General features: G+C 40.0%; 1 long non-coding RNA gene across 4 annotated transcripts; it reads right to left on the bottom strand.

Moving 5' to 3' along the window:
- Positions 1–134: 134 nt before the first annotated feature.
- LOC134559731 (uncharacterized) lies at positions 135–9773 on the bottom strand. Of its 4 annotated transcripts, XR_010082572.1 has the most exons (6): positions 9491–9773; positions 6960–7093; positions 6083–6179; positions 5616–5750; positions 5290–5413; positions 135–3609 (listed from the first exon to the last, which is right to left on the bottom strand). It is a non-coding gene; the product is annotated as an uncharacterized LOC134559731 (long non-coding RNA). The 4 variants fall into 4 exon arrangements; XR_010082574.1 differs by lacking the exon at positions 5616–5750; XR_010082575.1 differs by lacking the exon at positions 6083–6179.
- Between the last annotated feature and the right edge of the window lie 2644 nt (positions 9774–12417).

Raw genomic sequence — 12417 nt, 5'->3', positions numbered from 1 at the left:
TTACCCTACTTTTTAAAAAAGTGTTTCTATAATTTGCTGAATACATTTCAGGTTCCAAACCTGGGTTTTTACTAGCAAGCAGAATTTTTCTTAAATAAATAGATACAGGTTTAAGGATGAAAGTAGACAGACTGTTAGCTAGGCATTTTGCTACATTTATTAAAACATGAAAAAATAAGGGAAATTTTTAAGCAAATTAAAGCTCTGATATCTAGAGGACAGTCCTGAAAAATTCAGAGTTAAGCTTTTATGTGACTGACTTGCAGAGATGCTTCAGTTTCCTGCTTTGATAATGCTCAGGTCATTTGCGGAGCAAATACTTAAAATGAAGATGTAGCTAGACATGAACACAGTTTAATTCCACAGTAAAAGCTCTGTCCCTTTAATAAAGTGAAAAGCACACACACACCAGACACTGATGCACAACACCTGCACTCGTGTACAAACACCAGCACGTGCATGGTGCCACACAGAACAGATGGGAACGTTCTGCACTGCAAGTGAACAAATACCAAATCAGTCTGAACTAGGGTTTGAACAGGGCAAACTATTTTAGGGGTTTTTTTCTACCTTATATGCCTTTAAAATATATCGTTTTCTATACTCTATATATTCTGATAATGTACATGAAAATAAAGTTAAAACGAATTCTTGTACTGTAATAGCAAACTCAATACATTTAGCAATCTGACCTTGTCTTTAAGCTTGGGATATATTTACACAATGTTGGATGAGAAAGAGTTGAGTATTTGCGTGAACAGGTAAAATTAAATTCTTCCTGCCTGTAGTAGAACCACAAGCTGATTTTTTTGTCCTTTGTTGAAGACCTTTTAGGGTAAGCAGAGAAAATATTAGTGTATTGAATTTTAAATGTATGGTGTCAAAAGAAAGTCTTGAGTAATGCAAGATCCACTGATGCTGAGGAGTTACTACTTGTAAGGGTTTATTTTCCATCATTTGCAGAAACAGTCATATATTTTAAGATGAGGTTGAGTGCCTTGACCATATGAGCAATAATGTGAGAAACAGGTCAGTGGCTTCTGTATCTGCTCTGGTCCAAGCTTTGGATTAGCACTGAGGTGCTAACAGCACACTTGGGTTTGCACAGATCCATTCAAAACACTCCCCAAACTCCACAGAAATAATTTCCCAAACCCCGTAAAACTTCTCCCTGCTAATCATAATGAATAAAAGGGAAAAGTCCAAAATATTAAAATATTCACTAGTAGCCACGAATGTACCTTTGTTTTTCACCCAGCAAGTAATCATCTACAGTACAGGAAACAATCTTGGAAAAACAATCTGCAATATTTATGTCAAGATACTTTTAAAAAGAAGTTTGTTTTTATTTATGTATTCTGTTCAGGACAAGAGATGGGCATTACTTTGCTATACTGTATCTTAAAAAAGTATCATAGGTGATAGAATCTGTGCTGCTTAGACATTGGCTAGTTTTTTACCCCAGCTACATCAACAATTAATTTTATGTGAGTCTTAATGTGTTCAAAATAATGGAGGGACTGCTTGACCTGTTCTTATCCTGAGCATTGTGGGAGTTTGTGCCATTTAGCTAAAGAGACCAAAGAAAAGAATTCTTCCTGTAATTCCTAAAGACAGGAGTAAGATGAGCCACTGCCTTTCCAAACACTAAAGACAGCTAACAATCCTAAAATCATTGAAATAAAATAATGAAATTGAAAAATTTATTATATTTTTCACTTCTTTTATATGTGCAATAATCCCCCTGAAATAATAAGATGAAAGAAAATGAAATGTGGAAGTAAAGTAGTTTTAAAAAGAAGACTTCATTTTCAAGGCTGTAGAATCAAGCTTACAGAGTTAATGGAGTAACAGAACAGACTGTAAAAAGTAAGAAACATGAAGTTAATACTGTCTGCAGTGCAAATAATGCTTTGACATGAAACTCACTGCTAGTAACTGTCTAGTACTTACCAGCAGTAGCAGACTACTTGGTAAGGTACTCTGACTATCCTAAAGAGTTTTTAAAGCAGTTATAGATTGTATTATCACCAAGTGGTCTATAACATCCAAATAGATCTTTCCATTGAATGAAATCAATGAAATGTCCTTTGGGGATGACAACCTGTGATAAACAGCAAGGCACTGGAAGTGGCAAAGCCTTTATTTGCCTGTTTTCTTCTGGACTGAAGCAGAATTACTACTAAGGCTCTAATGGAACAGACACAGGTGATATCTGTACAAGAAAGAACATTTGGATCTGTATCAGTTTCTGTAAGGGTCCATGACAGTCCAATCCCCCTTGGATTCTGTCATGAGCCTCTTTTAGTTTGGAGATTCTGAGCAGGGTCCTTGAACCCTTCAGGAAGCACTGCACAGAGAAGGATCCTTGGCAAGATGTGCATACCTGGAGGCAGACGGGCTATTGCCTGAAAGTCTAGGCACTGAGACTAAACCAGTTGTTACTGCACCAACAAAAATAAGCCTACCCACACTACTTTATATTCATACTAACTTAACTTCATTTCAATCTGTAAATGTTCATTTGAATCTGGAAGCTGAACTGCTGCTGTCTGTACAGTTTCCAGACTAACAGCACTGCCCCACACCACCTGACATTCATGGATTTTCATAATTTTTAGTGTCTTGTTGACCTTTGGTTTCCATCTGTCCAGTCAGGTTTGCCCAAGGTAGAAAACCCTCCAGACACACTGGTAGCAACAACTTAGCATCACCTTGTGCTATCAAAAGAAGGGCTGAAGAATTTCCTATTTAGAGGGTATTTATTTATCTGGGATCACTACTATCTTAACTGAATTTCTAAAAGAAAGTGTGTGTGTGTGTTCTTTTTAATCCTTCCCCAAAAATTTAGCCAAAAATGTCCAAAAGCTGGGCAGGTACTTAGTTACTTAGTTTTAAAACAGGTTTACATTGCACAGATGAGTAAAACTGCAGGTGCCTTAATGAAATTAAACTGCTGTAGTAAATGTCAGCAAGTAGCAATGCCAGTGATACCCAAACTGTGTCATACTGCTCCAGCAGCAGTAAAAAAAACCTTTTCAATTTCTCTTCAAAAACTTGCGAAAGTGAAACTTTCTAACAAAGCTTGTGCTGCTGTCAGAAATGCTAAATTCCCAAAGCTTCATTTAAACCAAGCAGGCAAATACTGTTACAAAGGAAGGGGTAGGAATATAATGTGTGCACTGATTCACTGACTCAATTTTCTTAGTATATTATCAGCAAGAAGTAAAAAAGGTGCCATATTGAGTGGTTTAATATTACTTTAGACATTTTTGTTTTTTTAGCATCTAAATCTTACGTTTAAAGTATCAGTATTGAAGTCTTAAATCTGCTTGAAAGTTAAAAGCCTCAAAGCTCTTAGGGTAAAACTTTAAATCCTTTTGTCAAATAGTTTTACACATTTTTAGGCCTGACAGAATTGGAGGGGGAGGGAGGGAGGGAAAGGAAGGAAAAGTAGAGGAAAAAGAAGCTAGAAGGGGAAAGACGGCTGGAACACGTTTTGAGGCTAGCAGTCTCTCTACTTCTGACGATGGTGTCTTCTCCTGGCGTTCCTCACTTGCTTTAACAGAAAGGCGTTTCACTGTTTCAATCCCGTTCCAATGGAGCCTCCTGGTGGCGAAAAAGAAGCCTTGGTCAAACCCGAATTTGTTCCTTTCCCTTGGCAAAGGACTTCAGAAAGCTGAACTTTCCATCAAGTCCTGAACATGCTGCAGTGTGCACAGTTTATAAAGTGCCTCAGCTTTGGCCGTGGAAGGTTCATTTCGGAATGGGTTTGAGCTGTTGAAGGTGATGCGATTGATCCAGGCCCTGCTCTCCTCTCAGGAGCTGCCCCTGCAGCCCCTGCTACAAAACCCTTGGCAGGTAAACCCAGCATAGCAACATACACAATACTGATTCCACAGAATTATCTTCTCCTTAAGGATACCTAAATTATTACATATTACACCTCAGGTGTTAAGTTTAGGGCGTTGGTAGGAACTAAATTTTAAAATTTTTCTTTTACATTCACTAGAATTTTGGTTTTCTTTGCTGTATTGATCGTTTTTCTTTCATTTCTCTCTGATAATACAGAATTCCAGTGGAAGGTGCCTCTGATGAAGTATATCCAAGGCTACATACCAACTGGCAGAGTGGAACACTATCTGTTTCCTTAGATTTCTTATAACAACCAAAAATTATTGTAAAAATGCAAAATTATATATGCAAAAGTTCACACAAGTGAAAGCAATACTTGATTCCCACCAAACTATTTAGAACATCATCTAATTGCCTGAGGATATATCACATATCTTAAAACCTTCACACCTCAAGATTAATTTAAAACCCCTTAATTAAACTTTAAAAGTTAAGGCTTTTAAGTATCTTACTGAACCTCATCTTTGTTTCATATTTTGGTTAAAGTTTTTGGGAAAAGGCTAAGATATGAAACTACTTTTGTAAAACTTGTGAAAACCTTAAACAAAAGAACAAGACTGCATATCTGTCACATGCAATTTTTTTATATTTTTAGATGTGAAAGAACAAACAGTTTTAGACTCCAAACACTTCTTCTGAACAACTGTATTTTTGTAAGACTTTTTTTTCATTAAATATATGGTCAGCATGAAACAGGAGGCTGACAATTCATAGAACTACACCTCCTGTAAGATTAGCTAAAAGAATTCAGCAAAACAAAATACAATCAAAGGACATCAGAAATTCTTGTTTTCCATAACAACCAAATGTCCCCACAAAAGAGGATGGTTTGCAGTCTTAGGTTTTAGTACTAATGCAGCAATACCTCTCACGAGAAATGCTCTTGGATTAGCAGCTATGTTACTGACATTTTTATTTGTTGTTTCATATTTTCTATTTCACTGCCTAAGAAATTAGTCTGCAACTTGCAGTTCATGGCTCCTACGCAATGGGCTGGGAATAGGTAAATGGATGATGCAAGGTAACTCAGAGAGGCAGCTACACTGTCAGGAGCTTTAACTTTGTAATAAAGAGCTCTGGCCCTTCAGCAGAAAAATCCCAGTGTGTTTCCAACAGGAGAGCATCAAAGCAGGAGTCACCAGCATCGACTCCTTTGAATTTCTTTAATCACACTGAAAAGAATTATGTTGCAGTCTTGAAAAAAATCCTCAAAGATCAACCAGTAGGAGCTCTACATAGATTTTTTTTTCTGTGCTAAATGCAACAAAAACAAAAGCAAAGGGAACGGTAACAGCCGAGGTTTCAGTGTAACCATCCAGTCACTCATTAGTTTCCAAGCAGGCATGAATGCCCTTGGGGGTGTCTGGATCTCACCTGAGGAGCAGGTCCTGGTGGTGAGGTTTCCTCCTGGGGTGGCAGGACAGCATCCACCTTTCTCCAGTTTGGAGACTTTCTGATGCAGCAGAGAACAAACACAGCAAGGATTAACACTGCCCACCTGGAATAAGGAAGTTGTGTGTTACTGTTGTATGAAAAGTAGACAGTGAAAAAATTGCAATAGAAAATGGAACTATTATTAATTTATCTTTGTCACAAAAAATAAACAGTTTGCATACTCTGGGGGTCTTTCTTTATGGTACCATAATAGTCATGAATGATTCACACACAAAAAATTCACAGAGTTATGCAAAGAAACTTACTAGTGATGTTTTAGCTATTTCTTCATGGGTTTTGGTGCATTCTACTTGTTCAGCTCTTCTCTTTAAACGTTCTGCTTCTTGATTAAAGAAGTAATTATTTAAAATATGCATCTGCTCACCAGTCATAAGTTTAATCTAGAATAAAGAAAAGCTGTGTTTTAAATCTAAAAATGTCAACTCGCTGAAATGCCTGTATGAAACAATTGCTAAATTTAAAATTTTCCCAAGTTTCAGGAAGGGTAGTACTTTTCTTTCTACTGTTTATATGGCATTTCTGGCAGGTACAAACCACAGAATTTTCTACCTTGGCATTCTCCATTGGACTTAAGTCACTTTGCATAAAGGAGTTGTCACAATATGCCTACCTTCTCAAATTTAAAGGGGTAAAATTAGTATGGTTCTATTACCATTAGCAGTGCAAAATACAGCTTTAAACATTTTTATAAGTTTGTAAGTACCCTACATACCAAATTAAGGGGTTTGCCTTCTACAGGACTGATGATCAAAAATTGCTGAGAGGCAAATTTCAAGCAGAGTATTCATGAGCAAGTGAAGCTTGTTAATCTGAGAAATAAAAAAATTCTAATGATTATAGAAAGATGAATAATAAAATTTTAAATATCTTATAAATATTTTAAATTATTCCTGTTAAAATTATTTGTTGATTTTACACATCAGACATATATCTGTGATACCAGCCACAAGGAAAAACTGTCTGCGTAAGCAGGATTAGAGTGCATCCTAATGTCAGGGAAATAAAAGTTTTATGACAAATAATGTATTTCCTAGGGAAAAAAAGTTTCCATTACAAATCATATCAATTCCTGATCATTATTCTCTACACGAAGTATCTGCTTTCTGCCTCTGTGACAAAACACAAATTTCCCTTCTCCCAAACACTTCTGGCATCTGGTCACTGAATCCAGCAGCACCTGCACTTTCATGTGTGTGCACAGGTATTTCTCCCCAATCCTGCTGATTTTCCTGGCTCCTCAACCTTCCCCGCCCACCAAACGCTGCCGAAGCTCTGTGTGCACAGCTCCTCAGTGCCTTCCCCCACCCTTCTCCCCAGAGTCCCTCTGCATCACCCGGGACGGCCCCTGCAGTCCCGGGGCAGCACACACTGGGATGTTCCAGACCAGGGGTTCAGTTCCATGGAAGGAAGTGCTGGAATTGAGTTGTTTCAGTGGAATTGAGATGTTTCTGTGACTGACAGCAGTCATAAAGATGCTCTAAGCAGCATGGTAGCACTACTGGAATGCAAGGCACATCATCAGGAAATAATAAAATCAAGCTTTCTATTGAACATGAAGCAATTCAAACATTCCAATCACTGCACATTACCTTTGCCAAAACACTTTCTTTATTTTTTGCCATTGTACAAATACTCTTTTTCTTGCTTCCATCTGTAACGTGAATACATTTACACTGAATATTTCCTCTGTATATGGGGACTACCTGCTTCCCTTCGATGGCCCCTGAGGGAAAAAGATAAAGAAAAAAGCCATCATCAACCTTTCAAATCTCTTTCAACATAAATAATTACAGTGCAGGGCAGTGGAGGGAGGAGTTGTATCACTCCAGTCACTGATGTTCCACTTGAAATTGCTGCAGCAGTTTGCTTTTGAAATAGATTTGGGACATAGTATTTTCTGCTAAGAGAAACAAACCCCAAAACCTCAGATACAAGCCTGCAGAGGGAAGAGGAGGACAGAAACAATACTATTAATTAATTAATTGCTGCTATTAATTTTCTCACTTCTAACCCCCTTTCTTTTTTCCTTTTCCAGTGACAGAAATGTGCTCTCTACCTTGAAACAAACAAGTAAAAGAAGCCAATGGGGGTTTTTTTTCTACAGAAGTAACACTGAGATACGCCTGAGGATTTTTCCTACCCTGTTCTGGGCCAGTGCCTCTCATCTCTGTTGTACTTAAGAGCTTTTTTACATATCATAGAAAAGCCCTTCCCAGGAATAGGGATTTTTAAGTCTCATCACATGAGATGATGTCCTCAGAGGCCTGTCAGAATCATCTTCAATTGAGAAACACTCTTTCTTACTACCAGCAAATGAAATATCTCTCTTCCTACATTTACAAAAGAAACATTTCATAGAGGAAAGTATTCTTTAGGGTTTATAGTGAGGTAATGCCTTCCAGTCAATACCAACTTTGTGTTGATACTGAAGCAACAATTCCCCTACTAAGCTACTTGGTACACAGCTAAGCACATTACTTTTTAAACATTTACCCTAATTAAGAAATTGAGTTTTGTGTAAGCCAGAACATCTCCAGAAATCAGTTTTATAAAAGACTATTTTTCTCAGGCACAGGATTTTGACACTGTGAGTAATAGTCTGAGCAACATTTACACCAAAAGAACATTCTTGTCAGCCACTGTTCTGACTGATGTTCAGAACACTGGTTATGTTTTTCGTTTAGCACTGAAGGCTAAACATTTGATTCAGAGAACACCTCTTTTAACACAATCCTTACTTTTGCAGATTGCACATACGAGGCTTGGCTGAAGAAGATGATGTCTAGTTTGCAAAACACGTAACATCTCCTTCTCTTTTGAGGTGTTTTTATTCATCTCCTTTACTTCCTTTTGATTCTTTTGATCCATAGATTTTTTTTGTCTCAAATGCTTCTGCAAATATTCTCCTGTGTTCTATATGAAGGAACTGGATTTTAAAACCAAATACATGAAGTAACTCATATCTGAACCCTTTATTTTATATGGTTTTGAAATAAATCCTATATTAAATAATTTTAGAGCAGGAAAACATCAAGCTGTCGAAAATGTGTCAAAAGTGTTAGTCTCGTTCAAAGTCAGAATGCAGGTTTAAAGATAATGTGGGTTTAAAGACACCTGTTTCAGTTACACATGTTTAATTTTTTAGTGAAAATCTCACATAACCCCTACATCCTAGTCTTCTATTCTATTTCCATACAGAAAAGTGTCCTCATGCCAATGTGACCATATCCACCCTGTGAATTTCTCACAAGTTACAGCAAAACTTCTGGGCATTCACAAGAGCTTACAGGTGTAATGCCAGCACCCTTTTCTGATGGTAAGGTCACAGCTCACCATAAGGCACAAACGCTGCTGCTGCCCGTGCTCCCACCTCACCGCCCTCAGAGCCCCTGCCCAGGGCGTGACCCACACACCGAACCCCTGCTCGGCCCTGGCAAAGCCAACGAGTTTGGAGAGGCTCCGAGGGTTTGGAGTCACCATCCCTGGAGGTGTTTGAGAGACATCTGACTGTGGTGCTGCCTGATGCGGTTTAACGGTTTAGGTATGGTTATGGTAGGTATGGTTGGACTGGGTTGATGGTTGGACTGGATGATGTTAAAGTTGTCTCCTTCACCCTGGATGACTCCAAGACTCTGGAGAATGAGGTGGCCACTGTGGCACCGGTCCTGCTCCCCTCTGCCCGGGGGCACACAGGAGGCTGGGCTGGGCGGAGGAACCGCAGGAGCGGACGGGCCGAGCCCGGAGCCGGCTGCCAGCGCTGCGCCGGGGCTCGCCCGCGGCCGCCCGAGGACCCGCCCGGGCCGGGCCGGGAGCTGCCCTCAGCCGCTCCCTCAGCTCGGCCCTGTCACCCTCCCGGGCACCTTGGCGGTGCAGGAGGAGGGAAGGCGCTACATTCCCCCTGGCGGCGGGACGGGACCCGCCGGCTCTCCCCAGGAGCGCTGAGGGGCCCGACCCGCCCGGGGCCGGCCCTGAGGGGAGGCTGGTGCGGGATCCCCGCGCGGTGCTGCCCCTCATCGCCGCACCCCCGACATGTCGCGACTCCCTCGATTCCCCCAGGAAGTCTCACGAGCGGCTTGTTACCAATTCGACTTTTACCTTAGCCGTAGTCACCAGTTCTTACCTGTAAGAACTCTTCAGCAGTGCCCAGCGACAGTGGCCATAAACTAAAGTTTCGCCTGACACGAGGAAGCGCTCTCTCCTGAGGGAGGCAGGCGGGGAGCGGCTGCCGGGGGCAGCGCTGACCATTAGCGGTCCCTCGTGTGGCGGCCGCGCAGCGCTCCGGGCTCGGAGCGAGCCCCGCCGGCTCAATCCGGTTCCTTCAGACCCAGGGCCCCGTGGAACACGGTGCAGGATTCTCTAAGCGCGTGTGTAATCACACAGTCAGTGTATTTCTCACTGATAAATGCGTGTACCTGCTTGAGCCCTGCGCCCGCATTAGGCGGAGTTACACACCGTGCATGCGGCGCTGTGATAAAGCCATGCCCTGCTGTTTAGGACTTCATTGTGAGGAGCTTTATTCCCGGGTGTTGGTGGCACTGGAGGACAGCCCTCACCCTGCTCTGTGAGGGAGCGGGACCATGGACTGGAATTGGGGCCAAGCTCAGCACAATTCCATGGCTTGTGCCCAAGCTGGGTGATCTGGGAGAAAGGACACAGATTTCGAAGTTTTCTGAGATACTTACGCACTTCAGGTGACATTAGGGAAATACACTTCTAATGACAAATCGCAGTGGCAGGAATGGTTTCTCTCCTCAGTAACTCTCCTGCTAGAAATGAGCCTTGCTAAAAGGCTGAGGTTTATATGAACAACGTGTTTGTCTTCTTGTCTGTGACAAGTCAGAATACATTTTTTCCAAGCTTTCTATTTCCTTTCTAAAATAATTTATTGCTCCTTGAAAATAAATACATGCAATGGTTTTATGTCGATTTATAGTTTAAATTGGGTATTTCTTTATTCCAGCACAGCATATTGGCAAATCCTATTCCATGAACAAACTCCTCTAGTGAATACAGGTTTAGTGTTCGTCCTGTGCAGTTCACTAGAGCTGGCTTTGGCAAAGAGAAAGCCCTGGAAGTTTTCACAGGCTGTATCTCCTTGCTGTCTGCTCGAGAGAGTGCAGACTTTGGGATCTCAGACCCAGAGGGCCTCTCTCAGGAGCAGCTGAATAGCAGTGGCTGTGCAAAGCTCCAGCTGTCCCAAGCTGGTTCTAGACATGGAAAATTCCTCTGTGTGAAATTCCAGGGTCAGACAACCCATCTCTACAATGTCCTGCTACCTTCCTGACATGAAGATGTGTTTATCCAGCAGAAAATACTGTGAAATATACTTTAAAAATTGAAAAGAGAAACAATATTTTTCAGGAAACCTGGATCTTAAAATCTGAATGTTGCTTTGTCAATGTTTACAAATATAAGCCCATTTGTTTCCTCCTTGTGGATTTGTTTATTTCCATGGATTTCCATACACAGCTGTTTCTTTCATGAGCAATGCCAGGGTGTGCTGGTTAGCTGTTCCTCCCAGCGTAACCTCAAGCTTTTCTATTTTGCCATGTAATAAGCATTTAATAAATTAGGGTATAATAGCTGAAGGATATCTAGGACTTATGCTAAAAAATTTGTTGCTCTGTTAAACCCTGTGAGCATTTTATTATTTATTGCTTATATTGAAACATTTGATGTTGCACTAAGAAGCTCCTGAGATGCTTCATTTTAGTAGATTTGTTATTTACATAACAGAGTAGTCTAAAACTGTGAAAGCTGACATTTTATTAATGGCGTTGTTGTGCATTAAAGCTTGTGAGATGTTAATGATTAGTCCAATGATTGATTTGGAAACAGTATTTTGAGTGCATTTGTTACTGTGACAATTTTTCACATGGTCCTCTCTGTGCAGTCTAAATCTTTGGAATAAGTGAGGATGTTCCAAATGTGTATTCAAAAAGGAGATTGTTGTTTTCATCTATGTACAAGAAAAGATTCTGTCCTGGTTTTGTTATGTCTTCAGCAGCTGTGCCTTTGCATAACTGTATGAGGAGCTGAGATTAAGAGCACTAGCACTAACCTCTCTGAAATACTGGCCTTTTAATAAAATGATACCATTCACTTTCAATAGTAACATTAATTTTATACATCTTTACGTATATACCCAAATATATTAATGAAAATTAGAATGGTGGTTTAGAGACTGTGTAAATCTAAGGACATATTTATCTTCCATTCACAAATATGCATAGTGTTTTATTAGCTCAAAAGTAGCTTGTGAAGCTTTTTTGGAAGGAAAATTATTTCAAATCCTCAAATGCAGTCTGCTATGAGTAGCATTGGTAAAAAAAAAAGCTGGACTGGAAGGCTGTTTGAACACTTAAAAATGTAATCTTTTGCATTCAGATTTTTTTGTTGTTTTATCCTCAGGTGAAGAGTACCAGCACAGAGGAATGATGGATGACCTTTTTCAAATGACAATTTTTTGTCTTGCTGAGTTTAGTCAAAAACTCGCAGAAATACAGTGGAGCTTGGGGTTTATTTTAATTTTTTTCAGAAAGGTCTATAACATGAATGATGTCTATTAATCAGAATGATTTATTGTGTTTCCAGTTTCTTTAGTTGCTCCACCATTGCTCAGACTACAATCTTACATGGAAATTCTATTTAGAGTGTAAAATCTCCTGCATTTTTCCTCAGTGGCCATCAAACAACATTATTTAAATGAGTATTTGAAAGATTTTTTAAAACTCAAACAAGTTTTATAAGCATGTATCAGTAGAGGTACCTCTGGAGGGAGGTAAAAGCACTCGTGTCTCCTCGGTGTCCTGACTTGGGGTCAGACTTTGACTTCTGTCTCTGTTAGCAGTTAAGTTCAGAACAGTAGCACAGTTTTGAAGGGAATGCCCTGATTATTTCAATTTTGTTCATGTACAGGGTCAGTCCTTAAAGCACTGATTGCATGTATATAACAGATGCCTTTCAAAGGAAATAAAACCAGAAGCTCTGCTCCAAATGAATTTTGATGCCCGCTGAGACCTTGGTGTTCTGAATCTGCCCCCAGAA

The sequence above is a fragment of the Prinia subflava genome, chromosome 17 (genome assembly GCF_021018805.1).
Source record: "Prinia subflava isolate CZ2003 ecotype Zambia chromosome 17, Cam_Psub_1.2, whole genome shotgun sequence".
NCBI lineage: Eukaryota > Metazoa > Chordata > Aves > Passeriformes > Cisticolidae > Prinia > Prinia subflava.
Note: the sequence above shows the minus strand (reverse complement) of the source record. Positions and strands in the feature narration are given on the sequence as shown.